At 36.6% G+C, this 23,420-nt stretch overlaps 2 long non-coding RNA genes across 2 annotated transcripts in view; both read right to left on the bottom strand.

The window, feature by feature from the left end:
• Window positions 1-23,420, bottom strand: part of LOC117094440 — a 561,524-nt gene that overhangs the window by 423,803 nt on the left and 114,301 nt on the right. The gene's annotated exons all lie outside the window — the stretch shown is intronic.
• LOC117094441 lies at window positions 20,511-23,017 on the bottom strand. The gene is made up of 2 exons (XR_004441548.1): window positions 21,455-23,017; window positions 20,511-21,211 (listed from the first exon to the last, which is right to left on the bottom strand). It is a non-coding gene; the product is annotated as an uncharacterized LOC117094441 (long non-coding RNA).

Raw genomic sequence — 23,420 nt, 5'->3', positions numbered from 1 at the left:
TCAGGATTATGAGGTAGTATTTGGGTGGCAAAGTAAAGCAATATTCATATAGCTTATACCCCGAAGCCAGCTTGGAGCACGAGGTACTAGGGCAGCTAATGTAAGTTATCACTAATCTGCCAGCTTTCCTAGCTGGCCTGGAGCATACATCAGACCTTCAACTCCTTCTGCTCCCTCTAAGTCTCCTCTGTCAGCTTCTTAGAGACATGGCAAATATAGCAGAAAAGTCCAGATGAAACTGCCTCTACCTGCCAAAATACTAAAACCAAAGCAAATAGCATATTATTTCGGGACTTCAAGGATAAAAGCCAACAAGAAGGTGTAAAGGATGCAGTATGGTGATACTACCACACCTGCATTCAACACACCCATTATTTTGGCCTGTGCAAAAGACAGATGGGACTTTGCAAATGACAGTGCATTATTATAAACTTAATCAAGTGGTGAAATCCATTGCAGTAGCTAGTCCAGTTGTAGTATCATTACCGGAACAAATCAACACACCCCTGGCATCTGCAATCTGAAAATGCATCTATCTCTCTTTCTCTCTCTCTGCTTTCTCTGTCCCTGTCTGTGTGTGTGCGTGTGTGTGTGTGTAAAGAACTTCAGAAACATCTTGCTTTTCCCTAACAGAGCCAGTATGATATTAAACCTCCAATCCTATGCCATAATCTACTCCTCAGGGACTTCTATGGCATCTTCATTCTACCGGGAATCATTACTCTGTAGTGATCATCATTCGCTGATTAGATCAGATGAGCAGAAAGTAACAACTGCTTTAGGCATCTTTCGAAGATATACGCATGAGAGAAGAAAGGAAATAAATCCTACACAAATTCAGGGACCTGTCACCTCAGGGACATTTCTAGGGGCACAGAGGAATGGCATGATATTTTCAAAGTGAAAGATCAGTTGCTTCATCTGCACCCTTTTATCATGAAAAAAAAAAAGAACCAAAATAACTAGTGCACCACTTTAGAGTTGGCAGAGCCATAAAGCTCACTTGGGCCTGTTATTCAGACCAACTCATTGAGTAACTTGATAATCTACCAATTTTGAGTGTGGCCAAGGGAAAAAAAAAAATTCTTCAGATGCCCTACTAGTTGGACCAGATGATCCTGAATATCCTCCTGATGCTTCACATGTCTGTGACAGATAGGGTGCTCCATGAGGATTTTGACAAAACACTCTAGGAGGCTCACAGTACAACCATTTAAAATTTTGGATCAAAGCTATGTCATCCTCTGCAAACAGTTATTACAGTTTTGAGGAACAACTTCTGTCTTGCTGCTGGGGCCAAGCAAAGAATGAATGTTTTATTATAAGCTACCAAATTACCACAAGGCCTTAGCTGCCTATCATGAACTGGTTGCTGTCTAACCATCAAACCAAAAAGTTGAACAGCACAGCAGCACTTCATATTCAAATGGCATGTAGGAGATTCAGTTCAGTCATATCCTAAAGGCAAATGTAAGTTGCAAGAGCAAGTGGCCCACAGGCCATATTCCTGATCCAATGCCTCCTCTTTCTCAACCTGCCCTCAAGGCCACATGGAGATTTCCTATAGCTGGTTTTATATTATTTTATATAAAATAATATGGCTTCATTTAAAGATGGGAGCCCCTTACAGACCTATTTAGGGTGGCCTTGGAGGACAAGGATGAAGGGAAGGCCTCCAGTGGACAAAACTTTGAGCAGTGAATCTGGCTGTTTGCTTTGCTTGGAAGAAGAAAGGGCCAGATTTGTGAATCTACGCCACTTAATGAACAGTGGCTAAAAGATTAGATAAGTGGCCAGGGTCTTGGAAGAAACATACTTGGAAAATTGCTTCTGTAACCGGGCACAGACTATGATGATATTTGCTTTTCATCTGAACACTTAACAAAACAACCTCAAACAAGAGAAGTTTAATGATCATTTAGACAAAATGACCCATTCTGTGAAGGTAAGTCAGTCACTTCTATCCTTGTCATGAGTGAGCTTCATGAACAAAGTGGTGATGTTTTAGGGCTAGAGTTTAAACTTGGGCTCAGAAACATAAACTATCACTCACCAAGGCCAGTTTGGCTAAAGTCATTGCTGACCTACCATCAACAGAGACAACTGTTGAGCCCCCAGGATTGCACCATTCACCAAGGAGATTGTTGAGCAACACGCTGCAGGTCAACTGCATCCAAGCTTGTCCAACTTGCCCTATTTTGTTGTTGCTGTTCTGTTTTGTTTCGTTTTAGGCTTTTAGCAGCTCAAAGCCACGGATTTAAGTTTCTGTCTCTAGTAATGTGCAGAAAAGAAGGATGAAGAAGGGGTTTTACTGGCCCAACCAGAAACAGAAACTAAGAACCCATGACTATGTTCTCTCCCTTGGACACTCCTGAGAGACCATTCATAATGGAAGATGTAGCATTTTGTTCTCACTGGAATAGATACTTACCCTAAATATGGATCTACCTTCTTTGCCTGTGATGCTTCTGCCAAATCCATGGCTTCTGGCCACAGTTGTGAATCTATGCCACTTAGCAGACAGTGGCTACTAGATTCAATAAGTGGACAGGGACTTAGAAGAAACCTAATCAGAAAATTGGTTCTGTAACTGGGCGCAGACTATGACAATATTTGCTCTTCATGTGAACCCTCACCAAACACAACTTCCATATTATTCACCATTATGGTATTTCATACACCTTTGCTTCTGACCAAGGCACAGTTTGTATTTATGCAATTCGCTGGTCTTGCGGTGTTTCCCATCACTCTGAAGCAGTGGTATGATAGCATAGTGCAATAGCTTTTAGAAAACCTAGTTATGGCACCAGTTGGGTAAGAATACCTTAAGAAACTGAGATAATGTCCTCCACGATGCAATGTATGCTCTAACTCAGCAAATATATATAGTGCTGTTTCCCCATATCTAAAATTCATGGGTTTGGATCAACACAGTTGGAAATGAGAGGAACTCTTCTAACTATTAGCCCTGATATTCCCCTAGTAAAAATGTTGTTTGTTAACAAAACTTTGAACTCTGGTGGTCTCCAGACCAGATAACACTGTTCCATATCTGTGCAATTCAACATGGTAGCCACTAGCTACATGTGGCTATTGAACTCTTGAAAGATGGCTACTGCAACTGAAATAATATAATTAAAAATTGATTTAATTCAAAATAATTTAATTTAATATAAATAGCCACATATGCCTAGTGACTATCATATTAGACTAATGTTTATCTCAAAGTCTACAGTTTTAAAAGATTAATACTTTAACCAGGGGATTGTAATGTTCCCATTACACTAAAAGTTGAAATTGATAACTGTCCATTCTAGGCTTCTATGACAATGATTCAACAGTTACTAGGCTGCCTGGAATAATTATTCCTCATTATCAAGGGGAAACTGTACTACTACATAGTGAGGATAAGGGAATATACCTGGAATGTGGAATATCCTTTGGGTGTCTCTTAGTACTCCTGTGTCCTGTCATTAAAATAAATGAAAAATGATACCCAACACACGCAGGACTGTAAATCACCCAGATCATTCAGGAATAAATACTTGAATCACCATACCAGGAAAGGAATTACCACCAGGTGAGTTCTTGCTTAGGGAAAAAATAATTATGGGAATGACATTGAGAAAACTATATATTCACAGGCAGAAGAATGAAAATGGATCCTTATCTCACATCGTATACAAATAGTCAACTCAAAATCAATTAAAGACTTAGATACAAGACCAAAAACTGCTAGAAGAAAACATAGGGGTAAAACTACACAACATTGCTCTGGATAATTTTTTTTTTTATTTGACTTCAGCAGTGCAGGCAACAAAAGCAAAAATAGACCCAAATGGGATTACATTAAACTATAAAGCTTCTGCACAGCAAAGGAAACAACAGCATGCAGAGACAACTTCTGGAACGAGAGAAAATATTGGTAAGCCATGCATTTAATAAAGAATTGATATCTGAAATATATAAGGAGCTCAAACAACTCAACAAGAAAACAAAAACTCAATTAAAAAATGGGCAAGCGACCTGAATAGATAATTCTCAAAAGGAAACATACAAATGATGAACAGATATATGAAAAAAATGGTTAACACTGCAAATCATTAGGCAAATGCAAATTAAAACCACAGTTAAATATCATCTCACAGCTGTCAGAATGGCTATGATCAAAAAGATGAAAGATAACAAGTGTTGATGAGAATGTGGAGGAAAGGGAACTCTAGTACACTATTGGTACTATTGGTACGCCACTATGGAAACCTGTGTGGAGTTTCCACAAAAAACTAAAAATAGAACTACCAGAGGATCCAGCAATCTCACTTCTGGATATTGATCCAAAAGATTTGAAATCTGTTTGTCGAACAGATGTCTGCGCTCTCGTGTTCAAGGCAGCACTATCCACAATAGCCAAGTTATGGAATCAACAAAAGGGTCCATCAACAAATGAGCGAATAAAGAATAGCTAATGTATATAAGCAATGCAATACTAACCAGTCTTAAAAAGGAAAGAAATTTTGTCACTTTCAACAGCATTGATGAATTTTGAGAACATTATGCTAACTGAAATAAGCCAGGCACAGAAAGACAAACACTGCAGGTTCTCACTTTTTGTAGGATCTAAAACAATCAGACGCAGGAGCAAAGAGTAGCATGATGGGGTTACAGAGGCTGGGGACTGGGGGCAATGGGCTAATGATGGCCAAAGGGTACAAAATCTCAGACAGGAGAAATATAGGTTTTTTTTAATAGTTCTATTGGACAGTGTGGTAAATACAGTTAATAATAGTGTAGATTTCAAAATTGCCAAGGAAGTAAATTTCAAAAAATTTTCAAAAAAATTTTAGTATTTGAGGTAATGAATGTGAATTAGCTTGATTTAATTATTCACACTGCATTCATGAATCATAACATCACTGTGTACCCCATAAGTGTATACAAATTATAATTAACAATTACCATTTTAAAAAGAAGGATACGGGTTCCAACTGTGTGGCTAGGTGTAGAAATGAGGACTAGAGTAGCTATGGATATTCTTCTTTATTTTGATATGACTGTATTTATATTTATATTAACCATTTTTTCCTTTTTCTCTCCCAATTCTCTACCACTTGCTATAATGCATACTCATAGAAACCAAATTTAAATACAGGAGTTAAAAAAATGAGACTTTGACTTAGCTAAAGGGATAAATAGTACAATCCAAAAATAGATTCAAGTATTTTTGTTCCCCTTTGAAGAAAAGGATAGCATATTGGGGGTTATATGAGAGATAGTTGCATTATGCCAGGTAGAAATATAATTTTGCTTCTTTTTTTAAGAAGCAAGGATAGTTGAAAGAGAGCTGTAATGTAGTGGATTTTTCCTTTGTCTACGCAAATAATCTAGAACTGCATTTCATAGAAGTTCTTTCTGCATGTGATTCTTTGTTAGCCCTGGTTGGAAAAGATATTCTAAGTGAGATTTAGAAGGGGGCTCACCAGCGGCTCATCAGCTATCATTGAGTTTTTCTCAAAGGTTTCCATTTTTCCCCCAAGCGTTCTAGTTCTGCCTTGTGACTTCCAGTTTCTTATCATTCTCTTTTAAAATCAACATTTCTTCCTGACTTCTGGTCTAGCTGATGTAGACTAATTTGAGTTTTGATACCAGATAGGGGACAGCATCCTCAATAGACAGCTCCTCTAGTTTCCACAATTGAGTCAAGTTTAATCATGGTAATAAATCTCTTATTATGTATTATTTACAGTGGCTTGAGGTTTCTGATGAAATCTCAACTGATAGAAAATTTTTGTCAATATCCTAGATAATGCTGGCGAGCACCCCTCACCATGCATGCCCTATAAATCAGCAGCTACATTCCTAAATATCCACCCTTAGAAACAAGTATCTGTGTGCACAAAAATACATAAACAAAAATGTTCATAGGTCTTTATCCATCATAGCCCCACACTGGAAACAACCCAAATGTCTATGCACAGAAGAAGGAATAAATCCAGTAGGAGATAGCCACACATGAGAATACGTTATCAGTGAGAAGAAATGAGCTTCTGTTTCATGCAACAACACAAAAGAATCTCAAGACATGCTATTGAGAAAAAGAAGCTTAACACAAAAGAATGCATATTTGTAGGAATTTCATTAATCAATTGTAATAAAAGTCAGAAAAGTGGTTGCCTTTAGGAGGAGGCATTGACTAGATTCAGTACGGGGTGAGATCTGGAGGGGTGCTCGCCAGCATTATCTAGGAACGGATAATTTCATCTGGTGGAATTACATAGGTATATTCACTTTGTAAAATGTTATAAGTTGTAGACTTAAGATTTATACATTCTACTACTTGTATATTATATTTGTACAAAATGATTAGAAATAATATCTACCTATCTCAAAATATGTGAAGATTAAATGACATAGCTCATGCTTACCATAATAAAATTTTAATAAATACTACATAGCATTACTTTGTTCTTACAAAAAATATGACCCAGCCATCCCATTACTGGGTATATACCCAAAGGATCATAAATCATGCCACTATAAAGACACATGCACACGTATGTTTATTGCGGCACTATTCACAATAGCAAAGACTTGGAATCAACCCAAATGTCCATCAGTGACAGACTGGATTAAGAAAATGTGGCACATATACACTATGGAATACTATGCAGCCATAAAAAAGGATGAGTTTGGGTCCTTTGTAGGGACATGGATGCAGCTGGAAACCATCATTCTTAGCAAACTATCACAAGAACAGAAAACCAAACACCGCATGTTTCACTCATAGGTGGGAACTGAACAATGACATCACTTGGACTCAGGAAGGGGAACATCACACACCGGGGCCTATCATGGCGGGGGGAGGGGGGAGGGATGGCATTGGGAGTTATAACTGATGTAAATGACAAGTTGATGGGTGCTGATGACTTGATGGGTGCAGCACACCAACATGGCACAAGTATAGATATGTAACAAACCTGCACATTATGCACATGTACCCTAGAACTTAAAGTATAATAATAATAATAATAATAAATAATAATAATAATAATTAAAAAACTAGTAAATGAAGAAGAAAAGAAAAATTTTTAGTAGGCAACCTTACAATTAAGAAAAATGACAACTTTACACTAGAGAAAGAGTTGGACCTAAACTTATAACATCAGAGGTGCAGTGTCCATTGTTTACATAACATCACAACCTCACATTCACATTTGAAAGGGTATTTTACAACAAAGACAAGAACAGAGCAACTAGACATTTATGCGGAGGATGTCTCTCTGCCTGATCTCCATTGTTCTCAGCCACAGCTCACTCCATTTTCCGCAAAGAACTCTTAAAAAAAGTTTTGAGGCACATATATTGACTGATTTGTCCCATTAGTATGTAAACTCCATGAGGACAGGTACCTTCTCTATGTTTTCTATTTTTTCCCGGTGCTATGGCTAATGACTATCACACAGTTGGTTCCCAGGTAATAAAGTGTAGTAAGGACAATGATACACAGAGCTTGAATACCCATGACCTGAACCTAAAGAGCCGGCACCTATGGCATGTGGGCCAGCCATCTTGATAGGGCTGGCATTCCCAATTGACCTCTCCCCTAGCTCCTTTCTTGTAGAAAGCCTGCCTGTCCTAGTTAAGAGTTTTAGCTCTGTAGAGTTCTAAGGGTGATTTTTTTCAAGGTCGACAATTTCTGAATACTTGACATTTCCGATGTGGTTGCCCTTGTACTTTTCTTAATGAAATGACACCACCACAAATCCTTTCCAAAATGAAGTGGAAAATGAAGGTGAATAAATAAATGACTAATGAAGCGGCCACAGATCAACTAATTATGATCACAATATCAGAAAGTTCATGTTAATAAGAAGTGTGTGTCATTTTGCTTTGCATTTATTTATAATCTGGAAAATGTTGACAGGACATTCTTGTGTCATCAAAATATTTTATCTAATAATCAATGAGACATAATCACTATAAATAATTTAAAATCTATTAACTAAAAACAAAGATTTAACTGCGTTCTGCCAATGAGGCTTGGGGCACTTAGACATCCCCACAGCAGATGGGAACTGTCAAAGCACATAAACATTCAAAGCTGCAAGACACGACTTTCAGATGACAGAAACCAGAAGAATTCATGCAAATCAATGAGCTCAACACACCTTATTTAAAAGAGAGCATTTGACAGGCAAGAGAGAAAACTATTTTGAACCTTTGCTTTAGGAGATATCCAAGGTTTTAATTATCAAATGTCACCATTTCCTAAATGGAGATTTTTCTACAGATAACCCTTTTAAAAATCTATTTAAAAACAGCCTTTCTTCTACTGATCTTGGTGTTAATGCTATGCCAAATGATGCTTTCTTCACCATCCAGAACTTCACTTTAATGATATCCAGTAACAGAATAAGGTGACTAAAACATTTCCCTACGAGATTTGGCCAATTTAATTTTAAGCTAATCTGTGTGGGATGGATTTTGTTGACTACATGCTTGTGGCTATAAGAATTTTGAGCATAAAGATGGCGATGTCTCTCCAATTTCATTATAAGAGGAGCAGAAACATATTTGGAATTAGGTGTTCAGGATGTATGACAATGTACTTGCAGAGCAAGAATACTAGTTTATATATCCGTTTGGTGTTCCTTGTTGAGAGATGGTGATAGAACCTTAGGGGAAGCGACAATCTAAGCACCACCACTGACAAATGAGGTTTCCACTGAAAATGTGGTCAATAAAATAACTGACATATACATGGCACTTGCTCCTTTAAAGAATGCCTTCCTATGCATGAGTTAATTTGTTCTTCACGTTAATCTAAGGAAGAGATTAAGAATATCTTTATTGGCCCCATTTACAATGGAAGAAACTGAGAGTTGGGGAAGTTGTGAAATCAATTACAGATCACATTCACAGTTAACTCAACATCCAAGGACAAGAACCCTTTCAATTTCAAATTTCTCTATTTCCCTCATATCATAGTGGGGGAAGAATCACATTGATCTTCTGAAAATAGCATAACACTTTAAAAGAAACTGCATTGATACTGATCATTGCATTTTCAATGCACACCTTCTATACTTCTTTATGTTAGGACCAGGTGATGCCATGGAGAAGGAAAGACTCAGTCTCTATCCCCTATCTGAGTGGAAAGGTGATTTGTATGACCATCTCTCTAATAAGTGATACCATGTAGTTCCTGGAAGAAGTGGGATATCTCAGCCCAGATCTCAAATTTGAGTAGGAGTTGGCCTGAAGAAGGGGCAGGGTGTTCTAGGCACAGGAAATTGCACATACAAAGGCACAGAGACAAGGAAGTGTGACACAATCAAGTAACTGAAATTAATCCAGTTTGGTCTGAGTGTACTGAGAGACTAGGGAATCATGACAGATATGACCAGAACAAGCAGGCAATGAATCCCAGAGGACCTTATACATCATTTTTAAAGTTTTAGACTTTAAGAGCAACGGGAACTTTGTAAGAGGTTTGAGCATTTCATGTGTGTTGACAATGTTGTTTTAATGTTTGTTTGCATTTGTAAGGAAGACCTCTTTTGGAGCATGTTGGATCTTCCTTGGAAAGTTGCCAATGAGTAAGATTGCAAATGGCCAGATGGGCCATAATCTATCCTTAGAAAGAATAAGATTTCTGATCCAAACTGATATAAATTTTATTTTCAAGATAATACAAGTGCATACTGACATAATTGTTCCTAAGGAGAATTAATAATATAACAAGCCCATAGGTTTTGATAATGTAATTGACCTATTTCTACTGGGGGTATCTTTTTATACTCTACTTGGTTTTACAGACTAAATGGTCTTGGTTATTGGAAATAACTTTAAATAATCTCCCAAATCTAGGCAAGATCCCCTGGGCAATTAGAAGCTGAGATATTTGCATGCCAAACTGTAAGGTTCAGCATATGGTCCCAAATATTTGCATAAATAAAATCTTAAGATAGCATTTTCAATGAGATACTTTTATTTTTGTCTTTCCTTCACAATACCTAATATGGCGTTTCTTTTAAACACAGATTATCTCCTTATACATTGTCCTCAAGTAATATTTTGTATATGTTATTTTTTCTTATATAGAAAATACAGCCGAGTGTGATGGCTCATGCCTGTAATCCCAACACTTTGGGAGGCTGAGGCGAGCGGATTACCTGAGGTCAGGAGTTCAAGGCCAGTCTGGCCAACATGGCGAAATCCTGTCTCTACTAAAAATACAAAAATTAGCCAGGCATGGTGGCGGGCACCTGTAATATACCAGCTACTAGGGAGACTGAGGCAGGAGAATTGCTGGAACCTGGGAAACAGAGGTTGCAGTGAGCAGAGATCACACCACTGCACTCCAGCCTGGGCAAAAGAGTGAGACTCCATCTCAAAAAAAAAAAAAAAAAAAAAAAACCTATTTGGTGTTAAAAATAGAAACGTGCAAAAAGAAAGGAAAAAGTTAGAAAGTAAAACATCTCACACTAGGCAAATAATTTGTTGATTGCTTTACAAAAATAAACTCATATCCCATATCCTGATTTATAGTGTTTTAAAATTTTTTCCATTTAATTACATCTCATGAAGCTCTTTAATGTGATTATTCATCTGGATACATTTTAATGAGTGTAGTTTCCCATTTTATGAATGAAACTTCTTAACCAATTCCGTATTGCTAGACATTTAGGTTTCTTTTATTTTTTTTATTATAAACAACACTGTAATTTATGATGTATGGTTAACTAACATCTAGTAGCATAATAAAAGTAAAAATATGCTAGCCTTGGTATAATAAAAGTAAAAATATGCTAGCCACCATATATATATATATATACACACACACACATATGTATACACACATATGTAACATACACACATATCTAGACATACATATATATATTTTTTTTCTTCTTTTTTGAGATGGTGTCTTACTCTGTCACCCAGGCTAGAGTGCAATGGCACAGTCTACAACCTCCACCTCCCGGGCTCAAGTGATTCGCCACCAAATAATACATTTATCAGCCCCAAATCTTTTCTACCTTTTCCATATTAATATGACAAAAGCAAAGAAGTATCTTTTGGCCATCATCTGCCTAAATAATGGGATTAATCAAGCATATATTTAATTATTTTAAGAAATCATATTTATCTATACTCCAAGGTCTTTGGAGAACAGGACAAAACTGTCAGTCTGCATGAATTTATGTGGTTGCCATAAACAATCAATGCAAGGAACATAACCTTTAACATTGCTTATGGAGCTAAGGAAATAGCCTGAAGAAAGAACTTTTAGGCCGGGCGCGGTGGCTCAAGCCTGTAATCCCAGCACTTTGGGAGGCCGAGACGGGCGGATCACGAGGTCAGGAGATCGAGACCATCCTGGCTAACACGGTGAAACCCCGTCTCTACTAAAAAAAACTACAAAAAACTAGCCGGGCGAGATGGCGACGCCTGTAGTCCCAGCTACCCGGGAGGCTGAGGCAGGAGAATGGCGTGAACCTGGGAGGCGGAGCTTGCAGTGAGCTGAGATCCGGCCACAGCACTCCAGCCTGGGTGACAGAGCGAGACTCCGTCTCAAAAAAAAAAAAAAAAAAAAAAAAAAAAAAGAAAGAACTTTTAAAATATATATAGTCACTTAGTTTCCAGCATAGAACATCTTGAGCTTTAAGGCAGATAAGAATTTTCCTTAAAAGATTACTCTGAGGCCGGGCACAGTGACTCACACCTGTAATATCAGCACTTTGGGAGGCCAAGGTGGGTGGATCACCTGAGGTCAGGAGTTTGAGACCAGCTTGGCCAAAATGGTGAAACCCCATCTCTACCAAAAATACAAAAATTAGCCGGGCGTGGTGGTGGGCGCCTGTAATCCTAGCTATTCTGGAGGCTGAGGCATGAGAATTGCATGAACCTGGGAGGCTGAGGTTGCAGTGAGCCAAGATCGCACCACTGCACTCCAGCCTCGGTGACAGAGTGAGACTTTCTCAAAAAAAAAAAAAAAAAAAAAAAAAAGATTACCCTGAAACCACAGCTAGAAGAGTAATTTAGCATTCTGAATTTGACTGAATTTTATCTAACTGGATGTCCTCGTTCTCGGCTGGAGTCCATACTAGCCTCTCCCAGTAGAGAAACTCGGTCAGTGGTCACAATGGAAGACATCTGCAGACCATTGTGGTGATCTAGAAATGCTGGTTTCCTACCTGAAAAGTTAAAATACTGAGCCTTATGACCTTGACCAAATTTAGTGCCCTGGTGTTTTAGAGTCTGGTCTCTGAAATCAGACCACCTGCATTTGAATCAGAACTCTACCTCTTGCAATCTGTTTGAATTTTTGAACAAGTGCATGGACCTCAGTTTCCACAGGAGACTCTAAGCAGTTGATGGGAAGTTTAAACAAAATAATCAGTATAAATCACTTAGTTCAGTGTCTGGCTCACAGACCATACTTGGCAAATGTGAGGTATCGAGTTCTCAAATTTGTAAACGTAAATAGAGTAAGAAAAACAAATGCCAACTCCCTATCAAGACAATGTCTTATTTGTCTCACTTGTTACCCAATTCAAAATGAAGTGTAGACAAGATCTTAAAACAGCTTCATATGTCAAATCTTATTTAAAAGTGGAGGAGAAAGAAAGATAAGAGGAGAAAAAGGAGGAGCAGGAGGAAGGATGAGAAGGGGAGGAGGAGCAGGAAGAAGGATGGGAAGGGGAGGAAGAGCAAATGTATTCTAGAATATACATTTGCACTTAGATATACAGATTACAAATTCATATATTAAAAAGGAATAAATTATAGTTGTTGTAATTATGCCATTGATAGAAGAAATATCTAATATCCTGAGACATCACAGCATACAAAGTTATTTTCTTCTAGAAAACAGAATACCAACTTGAAGGTGATCTCTGTAACTTAACATTTCTAGGTCTTATTCTTGTCATTTGAAGAGTGAGAAATTTAAGTAATAATTTAAAAAATGGTTATCCAAAATACCTATGATTTAATGAAACAATATTAAATATGATAAATTCCAATAAAAGCAAACAAATTAGAGTGCCTTTAGGAAATTCTTCACTATACGAAGGTTTACTTAAAGGAAGATAATAAACATTTCTCCTTTTGCTTGTGTAAAGATCACTGAAGCTAAGAGAAGCATTAACTTAAAAGAAATGTATTTTCGAGGGGAAATGGCATAGTGTTACAAGGAAATGAGAAAATGTGATATAATTTCATATCTGAAAACAGGCAACATTCACAACAGTCAAATTGATTTTAACTTATTTTAAACATGTTTATGGGTCTTTTATTGTAAAAAGAAATGCATTATCATTGCAAACAAAACTACTTGAAAGTGAAAAAGATGATACTTCAGTGATATAATTAAGAATTCTAGGCCGGGCGCGGTGGCTCAAGCCTGTAATCCCAGCACTTTGGGAGGCCGAGACGGGCGGATCACGAGGTCAGGAGATCGAGACCATCCTGGCTAATACGGTGAACCCCGTCTCTACTAAAAATACAAAAACTAGCCGGGCGAGGTGGCGGGCGCCTGTAGTCCCAGCTACTCGGGAGGCTGAGGCAGGAGAATGGCGGAAACTCGGGAGGCGGAGCTTGCAGTGAGCTGAGATCCGGCCACTGCACTCCAGTCCGGGCGACAGAGCGAGACTCCGCCTCAAAAAAAAAAAAAAAAAAAAAAAAAAAAAAAAAAAAAAAAAAAAAAAAAAGAATTCTAAACTACTGTAAATATCAAACCATTAATAATTTTCACTTGTAATAATTAAACTGGGATGGAAAGGCACATTCCTGTGTCTATGTATTGAAAAACTGCTTGTGTTTAAATTTAAGGTATGTAGTAAAAAAATAAAATCATCTATGGCCCCACCATATACAGATAATCACTAGTAACAGGTTTAAATATATCCTGCCCAAGCTTATTCATTCTCTCTCTTTCTCTAACATTTTTGGGGGTCTGTAAATTGTTAAGCATTATTTTTCATGTAATCTTTCAACTCCAAAGGAAAGATTAGCTTAGGGAGTAAAGGACATTGGAAATATGAAATGTTCCAAATATGAAACATTTTATATAAAGAATGAAATAAAGAATAGGGGATCTTTCAGAAAACCCAAAGATGAGAGAATAGCTGGACATCAAGAAATACAGGCATCAAGAAATACCAGCATCAAGAAAAAGAGATGCTGGGAAAACCACTGTCTTTCATTATGCTCTTCTCTCTTCTCTGGGGCCACTGAGCCTCATGTCTGCTTCTTTCTGCACATTTGCTTGTCACTACTCTCACAGTTTTGGCTTTCTCACATTTCACTCTTGTAACTATTTCAGATAAACTAGCACCTCTTACCCCAATTCCAAATTCTCAGAAGGGAAAAATCTCTTTGACTCCATCTGTATTAGGCATTGAGAATAGCATGCTGCAGTTCTCAAGCAAAGAAGCATCTGGTCTTGGTAGGCACTGTAGCATTAGTCCATTGTACCATGAACACCTTCTGTATGAATAAATGAAAATCTACCAATCTACATCATTGATTGATTGACTGATTAGATTTTATTATTATTATTTTGTGTGTGTGAGAGAGACAGGGTCTGACTCTGTGGCCCACGCTGAAGTGCAGTGTTGTGATCACAGATCACTGCAGCCTCAACTTCCTGGGCTCAAGCGCTCCTGTCACCTCAGCCTCTCAAGTAGCTGGAACTACAGGCATGGCGCTACCACATCTGGCTAATTTTTGTATGTTTTGTAGAGACAGGGTTGCTCCACGTTGCTCAGGCTGGTCTTGAACTTCCTGAGCTCAAGCGATCTGCCTGCCTAGGCCTCCCAAAGTGCTGAGTTTACAGACATCGGCCGCCATGCCCAGCCTTTTTTTTTTTTTTTTTTTTTATGTTAGCATCATTGCAGAATAATTGACAAAATAGCTCACATGTGTTTAAGGTGTATGACATTTTAACAGTTGTGTTTTGTATTTCAAAACATTGGTAATACATTTTGAACATTCTTTTTATCAATGAACACTTAAACTATTTCTAATTTTTTTTAGTAAAACAATGTTGTATAAAAATTAATGTATGTGGAGACTTCTGCTCCTATTGATTTTTTCCCCAGCTTTATTGAGCTATAATTGACACAAGATTGGACAAACTGAACGTGTATAATATGACATTTTGATATTTATATGTATTGTGAAATGATTACCACAGCAAGTTAGTTAACACATCTAATACCTCATTGTTACCACTGTGGGGAGGGGCAGGTGGTAAGAACATTTAAGATCTACTCTGAACAAATTTGAAGTGTATGATACAGTATTGTTAACTACAGTCACAATGCGAAATACTAGATCCCCAGAACGTATTCATCACAATGACTGAAAAGTTGTGCCTTTGACCAACATCTACCATTCTCCCCCAGCTCCCCAGCACCTGGCATTCTATTGTTTCTATGAGTTCAACTTCTTTCAATTCCACATATAAATTTTTTCTTTCTCTGACTTATTTAACTTAGCATGAAACCCTCAAGTTTTATCCATATTGTCAAAAGTGGTAGGATTTCATTCTTTTGCATGGCTAAATAATATTCCATTATTTATACATTACTATATATCCATTGGAAAAAAGAACATTATAGACATAATTGTTAAGCTAATATGAAGTCACACTGGAGCAGAGTGAGCCCTAATCCCATATGACTGGTGTCCTTATAAAAGAGAGGAATTTGGATACAAACATACACATAGGAAAAATGCCATGGGGAAATGAAGGCAGAAACTGGGATGATACCTCTACAAGCCAAGTAACACTGAGATTACCAGAAATTTACCAGAAGCTAGGGGAGATGTATTTAAGTTTCTGCCTCTCAGCCCTCAGAAGGACCAACTCTGCTGACACCATAATCTCAGACTTTCAGTCTCCAGAATTATGACACAATAAATTTCTACTGTTTAAGCTACCCAGTTTTTGTGACTTTATTACTACAGCTCTAGTAAACTAATGCAAGACTCTGCCATGTTGGTACACACATCCATATTTTGTGACAGTTAATATTGAGTGTCAACTTGATTGAATTGAAAGATGCAAATACTTGCAAATCAAATATTGGATAGAGGATTTGTTTTCAGAAAATATAAAGAATTCTCAAAACTCAACAATAAGAAAGCAAATAACCAAATCGCAGTGGTGCGATCTCGGCCCATTGCAACCTCCGCCTCCTGGGTTCAAGTGATTCTCCCACCTCGGTATTGTTCCTGGGTGTGTCTGTAAAGGTGTTGCCAAAGGAGTTGAACATTTGAGTCAGTGGGCTGGGAGAGGCCGACCCACCCTCAACTGGGTTGGCACCATCTAATCAGCTGCCAGTGAATCTAGAATAAAGCAGGCAGAAGTTGGAAAGAGCAGACTTGTTGAATCTTCTGGTCTTCAACTTTCTCCTGTGCTGGATGCTTTCTGATCTTGAACATCAGACTCCAAGTTCTTCAGCTTTTGGACTCTTCGACTTACGCTAGGGGTTTGCCAGGGGCCCTTGGGCCTTTGGCCACAGACTGAAGGCTGCATTGTTGGCTTCCCTACTTTAGAGGTTTTGCAACGTGGACTGATCCACCGCTGGCTTCCTTGCTCCTCAACGTGCAGATGGCCTATCGTAGAACTTTACCTTGTGATCATGTGAATCAATTCTCTTTAATAAACTCCCGTTCATATATACGTATATCCTATTAATTCTGTCCCTCTAGAGATCCTTGCTAATACAGCTTGTTTCTTTTTATTATTGAGTTTTATTCCATTGTATATCTATACAATATTCATCCATTCACCAACTGAGGGCATTTTGGTTGCTTTCAGTTTGGGGTGATCACAAAAAAAGCTATAATAAACATTTGAGTTCAGATTTTTTAATATGAACATAATTTTTCACTTCCTTTAAATAATTAGGAGTAAGATTTCTGGGGAATATGTCAAGTGGATATTTAAAAGTGCAAGAAATTACCAAACTGTTTGCTAAATAAGCTTCCCCATTTTGCATTCCTGCCAACAGTATATTTTACTTTGCGTCTATGCCAGAATTTGGCACTACCATTTTGTTTTGTGTTTTACTATCATTGTGTACGCAGAAGGGTAGCCCCTTGTGGTTTTCATTTGCTTTTCTATAATTATTAATGGTGCTGTGCATCCTATCATGTTCTTATTTGCCATTCTTTTTTTTTTCTTTGGTGAAGAATTGATTGGATCTCTCGCCCATTCCTTCATTTGGTTATTTCCTTTCTTATTGTTGAGTTTTGAAAGTTCTTTATATTTTCTGAAAACAAGTCCTCTATCCAACATTTGATTTGCAAACATTTTCTCACAGTCTGTGGTATGTCTTTTTCATTTTCTTTCTTTTCTTAAATTTTAGTTTTAAATTCAGGGGTACATGTGAAGGCTTGTTATACAGGTAAATTTGTGTCATGTGGGTTTGTTGTACAGATTATTTCATCACCCAGGTGTTAATCCTAGTTCCTGTTAGTTGCTTTTCCTGATCATCTCCTTCCATCCATCCTTCACCCTCTGATAGGTCCCCATGTGTGTGGTTCTTCTCTATGTGTCCATCCTTTCCTTTTCCTTTTCGTTTTCCTTTCCTTTTCCTTTTCCCTTTCCCTTTCCCTTCCTTTCTCTTTTCTTTTCTTTTCTTTGACAGAGTCTTACTTGTTGCCCAGGCTGGAGTGCAGTGACACGATCTCGGCTCACTGCAACCTCCACCTCCCGGGTTCAAGTGATTCTCCTGCCTCAGCCTCCTGAGTAGCTGGGATTACAGGCATCTGCCATTAAGTCTGGCTAATTTTTGTATTTTTAGCAGAGACAGGGTTTCACCATGTTGGCCAGGCTGGTCTCGAACTCCTGACCACAGGTGATCTGCCTGCCTTGGCCTCCCAAAGTGCTGACATTACAAGGATGAGCCACTGCGCCCGGCCATGTCCATGTTTTCTTAACAATGTCTTCCAGAAAACAGACAACTTTGTTCATAATTTAATAAAGTTCAGTTTATCAATGTTTTCTTTAGGAACCATGCTTTTGGTCCTAAATCTAATAAATCTTTGCCTAATTTAAGATGAGAAAGATTATTCTCGTGTGCTTTCTTGCAGAAGCTTTATACTTTTTGGCTTTATATTTAGGAATATCCATTTGGAGTTAATATTTTATATGGTAAAAGATATAATTTTTAAAAATTTTTAAAAATACTTTTGGTTTGGGGTTTTGTTTTGATTTGCATTTAGATATCCTCCAATTGTTTCAGCACTATTTCTTGAGTGGCTAAATATTGAGATGCTGTAGGCTTTTTAAAATGCCTTTATATGCTTGTGCTATCAGGCCAATGCTGGTCTCATGAAATAAGTTGGAAAGTGTTCCTTCTTTTTTAACTTTTTGGTGAAGTTTGTGTAAAATTGACATATTTTTCTTTTTAAATGTTTGAAAAAAAATCACCAGTAAAGCTATATGCACCTGAAGTTCTCTTTGTGGGAAAGTTTTGAACTACAGATTCTGTTTCTTTAGTAGATACAGACTGTTCATGAATCTCTACATATCTGTGTCTATACATATCTTTCATCTGTTTATATATATATATATGTAAATCTATATCTTCTTGCAGTGCTTTAGTAGTTTCAGTTTTTCAAAGAATTTGTCTATTTCACCTAAATTGTAGAAATTGACATAAATTTATTTGTAATATTTCTTTATTTTCCTTTTATAATATGTGTAAGTTCTACAGAGGTCTTTCGTCTGTTATTCTTGATATTGACAATTTGTGTCTTATCTTTTTTTTTCCTGATTAGTCTGACTAAAGATTTATAAAAGTATCAGCATTTGGTGTTACTGATTTTCTCTATTGTTATTCTATTTCATATTTTAGTAGTTTCTGCTCTTATATTTATTATTTCCTTTGTTACACTTCCTTTAGGTTCAATCTTCTCTTAATTTTCTAGTTGTTAAAGATGTCACAGGTTTTCGGGATTTTTATGTTATAAATTTCCCTCTAAACAATGCTTTGGCTGCATAACAGAACTGCTTTCATATTGTTTTCATTTTTCATTCAGCTCAAAATATTTTCTAATCTCCGCTTTTAGTTCTTCTTTAACTTTGCTGTAAGTTTCTTAATTCTTAGACGTTGGAGAATTTTTAAAGAGAACTTTCTGCTATTGATTGCTGATTTCATAATCATCATAAAATTTATTTTGTATTACTTGGATACAGTTGTCTCCTTTTGTCTGCAGTTTCACTTTCTGCAGTTTTATTTACCCATAGTCAATCATGATCTGAAAACATTACAGAATTTTGACAGCAAAGAGAGACTACATTCACATTACTTTTAGTACAGCCTATTGATATAATTGTTCTTCTTATCATTTTTGTTAGTCTCTTACTGTGCTCTATTTATAAATTAAACTTTATTATGGGTATAAATACATAGGAAAAACACAGTGCCTACAGGGTTTAGTACTATCTTCTGTGTTAGGCACCCACTGGGAGTCTTGGAACATATCCTCCATGAAGAAGGAGGAACTACTATACTTTTAAATTTACTAAAACTTGGCTGGGCGCGGTGGCTCATGCCTGTAATCCCAGCACTTTGGGAGGCAGAGGCGGGCAGATCACGAGGTCAGAAAATCGAGACCATACTGGCTAACACGATGAAACCCTGTCTCTACTAAAAATACAAAAAATTAGCTGGGTGTGGTGGTGCATGCCTGTAGTCCCAGCTACTCAAGAGGCTAAGGCAGGAGAATTGCTTGAACCCAGGAGGCAGAGATTGCAGTGAGCTGAGATTGTGCCACTGCACTCCAGGCTGGGTGACAGAGTGAGATTCCATCTCTAAATAAATAAATAAATAAATTTACTAAAACTTGCTTTGTAGCCTAAAATATGGTCTGTCTCGAAAAATGTTCTATATGTAGTTGAAAAAAAATGTGCACAATGCTGTATTGGGTAGGAGTAATAGTCTCTAAGTGTCAATTAGATGAAATAGATGATGACATTGTTGAAGTCTTCTATATATTTGCCAATACATTTTTTGCTGTTCATTTTCTAGGGATTATTGAGAGACTGGTGTTATCTTTGGCTATATTTGTGAATTGCTTTATTTATTATTTCAGTTCTGACAGTTTTTGCTTTATGTGTTTAGAAGCTTGCTATTAGGTACATAAACATTCATGATTGGTATGTCCTCATGATTAACTGACCACTTTATTTTGAAGAAATGACTTTACTTACCTCTATTAAACTCTGCCCTGAAGTCTACATTATATACTATTGTGTTAGCATTCCTACTTTCTTTTCAGTAGTGTTACTTTTAACTTACATGTGGCATTAATGTAGAGTCAGTTTCTCATAGTCAGCAAGTAGTCGAGTCTTATTTTTTAATCCAATATGACAAACTGACAATCTATGTATTTTAAATGGGATTGTTTAGGCCGTTTACATATAATGTGATTATTGACATGGTTTTGTTTAAATCTACAATCCCGTTGTTTTGTGTTTCTTTTTCGTTCCATCTATTTTCTGTCTCTTTTTCCTCTTTTTCTACATTCTTTAGGATTGAGTATCTTTTACAATTTTATCTCCATGTTGGATTATTAGTCCTAACCTTGTGTGTGTGTGTGTGTGTGTGTAGTGCTCACTTTTAGGGTTTCTAGTATATACACCTTTAATTTATTATGGTCTACCTTTAAATTATATTACATCACTTTATATACAACTGAATATTTCCATTTCACCTATCCCAGAGTTTTTGATATTACCATACATTCTAGTTCTGTATTTGTTATGAACTTTACAATATAATATCATTTTTACTTAGATCATTATTTTTGAATTTCAAAATAAAAAAACAATTTTATATTTACCTGCGTGCTTACTAATTCTGTGCCTTCTTTCTTGTTAGATCCAGATATCTACCCAATATAATTTTCCTTCTGTGAAAGACTTCCTTTTACATTCCTATAATGCAGGCCTACTAGTAATTAATGTTTTTCATTTTTTTGTATTCTAGAAATATATTGTATTTTGTCTTAGTTTTTTGAAAGACTTTATATTATATATAAAATTCTAGGTGGACAATAATACCTCCTGTTAAAACTTTAAAAATACTTTTCCACTGTATTCTGGTTTGTATTGCTTCCTAAGAGAAATTGTTTGTCATCCTGATCTTTGTTTTACTATATATAGTGTGTCTTTTTTCTCTAGCTACTTTTAATAATTTTCTCTTTATTATCGTTAGTAGGCTATTTGATTATGGCATGCCTTGCAGTTGTCTTAATTTTCCTGTGCTTTGTTTATTGAATTTCTTGGATAAATGTATTTCTACTCCTAATCAAATTTGGGGAAAATTTTAATTATTTCTTCAAATAGTCTTGTATTTTTTAAATATTCTTGAGATTTTTTTTTCTAGGCTTCTCAAGTCATTTGTAAATAGTTTCCTGTTTTTGAAACCTGCCTCTAAGAAAAGTCTTTAGCTCAGTCCTCATTTTTCCTCACTGCTAAGGCAATACCATTTTCTAACGTTCTACTCAATGCTCCATTCTATTCTGATTATTTAGAATATCAACTTTCAAAGGCTTGGTGTGAGCATAGGATTGTTCCACCTGCTCTTTACAGGTAGTTATTTTCCTGGCCTTGCTAGCTGCCACAAATGCATGCACCAATTTCACTCAGCTGAAGACAGAAGAGGGAATCCTTGGCAGGTCTTTGTAGCTCATATTCCCTTCACGCAACTTTCTGTTCACCATTACTCTGTCATGGGAACTCTGACTCCTCGTCCTCTCCTACCTTTCAATGCTATCTTCAAAACGCAGGTAACCACGAGATTTTTGTTGCATTCTCCTCCCTGGAAAATGTCAAGGCAGTAATCTGGGGCAATTGTAGGACCTAGCTTGCTCACTTTATGTCTCATGTCTCATACTTTATCTTCTCTAATGTTACAGAACTTCATTGCCTGTATTCCAATATCTGAATCTAATATATATATATATTTTTAAGTTTTTTCCTAAACTAAAAATGTGCTTAATACTGATGGATAAATCTGGTCTCTTTCACTTTTGCTATAAGAAGTACAGACATTAACTTTAAAAATACCTTGCTGCATTCTGTAGAATCTATCATGTAGACACTAAGGAGCTTTAACAATTGATCATACACACCATTGCTGTGTAAAGGAAACCACACACAAAAATTAGTTTCTTTTCTTAAAAACTTTTTGCACTGTCAAAAAATTTAGTAACCAAAAAACATTTGATTCAGTAAGTCTGTAAACATTCTTCATGTTAAACCTCTGTTTGGATTTTAGGAGAATCTTTGGGTCCCCAGGCTTGAAATTTAAAAATGAGATTATGTGATCATTTGCAATTCAAATAAAATAATATTACTTACAGGAACAAAGTCTGAAATCATCTGAATTTAAGAAATTAAATGTGATCTTTTATGAGTGTAAGGCAATACAATGATAGAATACAATTAGCTCATATTTAAATACAAATATCATCTCTGCCTATAAATCATTTACATATATGTCAATTTTTTTATGTGTACTCGCAAAAGATTCAGCATACACAATCAAGACAAGTCATTTAGGAGATGTTGGAAAATATATAGATGCACAAGTGTTTTTCTGGTACATTTCCTCACCTTTTGGTTAGTAGTTTTCAGAAAAACTGCTATATTAGGCTTGGAGTCTCATAACTTTTGTTTAGGGAGTTTTTAGTTGATTTGTTCCAAGAAAAATTTGAGATGGATAAGTGAAGCCAAGCTCTGGAGAGGAAAAAAAGGCAATTTTATCCAAATCTGGCACATTCTGAAGGTGGCTTGGGTTGAAAGGGAATCTAGCATATATATTTGGCTATGAGATGCTTCATGTCAACCTTTCCTTACTCACACACAAACTTCTTTGATCTATCCTGAAAAGTGTGTTTATGCCAACATCCCATACTGCTATATATAAAGTTTTGCAGGAACTGCTGGTGAAAACATTACTCTAAATACATTGGGTGCTGTGTTTACCTAGACATAGATATGTGAATTATGTTTGATGATTCAGTGGTAGGCAACATACCACGTTTGGAACTAAATCAGAACAATCATAAATTAGCTGTGCCCTATAAGTAAACAGAATGAATAAGTGAAAAATACCTATTAAAAATTACCTACAAAACCAGAGGCCAACTTGGGAATCATAATATTGCAAAGAGCATTTATTTCAACTTAGAGAATTAAGAACTGTGAGAACTACAAGAAATGCATTATGATAGTGAACCTTAGTTAATAATGTCATTCATAGCAGCCAAGGTTGACAAACAGAACGTTTGCCCTCAAGAGGTATTTGATAATATGTCTTCTGTGTTTTCCTGTTTCCTGGCTAGAACTGGATATTCAGTATGACTAATGCTTCTTTCATTTGAAAAAA

This window comes from Trachypithecus francoisi, unplaced genomic scaffold (assembly GCF_009764315.1).
Source record: "Trachypithecus francoisi isolate TF-2019V2 unplaced genomic scaffold, Tfra_2.0 Lachesis_group13, whole genome shotgun sequence".
Taxonomy (NCBI): Eukaryota; Metazoa; Chordata; class Mammalia; order Primates; family Cercopithecidae; genus Trachypithecus; species Trachypithecus francoisi.
Note: the sequence above shows the minus strand (reverse complement) of the source record. Positions and strands in the feature narration are given on the sequence as shown.